This window comes from Sturnira hondurensis, unplaced genomic scaffold (genome assembly GCF_014824575.4).
Source record: "Sturnira hondurensis isolate 20B ecotype Veracruz unplaced genomic scaffold, ASM1482457v3 Scaffold0009719, whole genome shotgun sequence".
Taxonomy (NCBI): domain Eukaryota; kingdom Metazoa; phylum Chordata; class Mammalia; order Chiroptera; family Phyllostomidae; genus Sturnira; species Sturnira hondurensis.
This window is the reverse complement of record NW_028082350.1, coordinates 14,440,069-14,440,453: the sequence shown is the minus strand read 5'-3', so window position 1 is coordinate 14,440,453 and position 385 is coordinate 14,440,069.

Genomic DNA, 385 nt, shown 5'->3' with positions numbered 1-385 from the left:
GGAATAGCTACAGAAATAAACTTGCTAACAGGTTGAAGATAAGGGAGTATAGGATCAGAGGTGCCTCCTGTGTTTTGTAACGTCAGCTCTTGGAAAGTGTGTTTTCTGAGACGAGGCAAACTGGGGAGGAACAGGTTTGGGGACATCAGTGTCAGATCTGGATGTGTCATGATGCGATGCCTGCTGGACGTATGTCGAATAGGCAGGAAGACATGCGAGCCCAGAGTTCAAGGGGAGGTCAGACACAGATCCCGGTGGCAGCCGCGGCAGCCGTCCACCTACATAATGATGGTGCCGAACGCCCCGGAGCTGCCTCCACACTTCCACCCTGGCCCCTGCCTGTGCGCCCGCCCTTTACTTAGGCTGAAGTCACAGAGCTCACTGC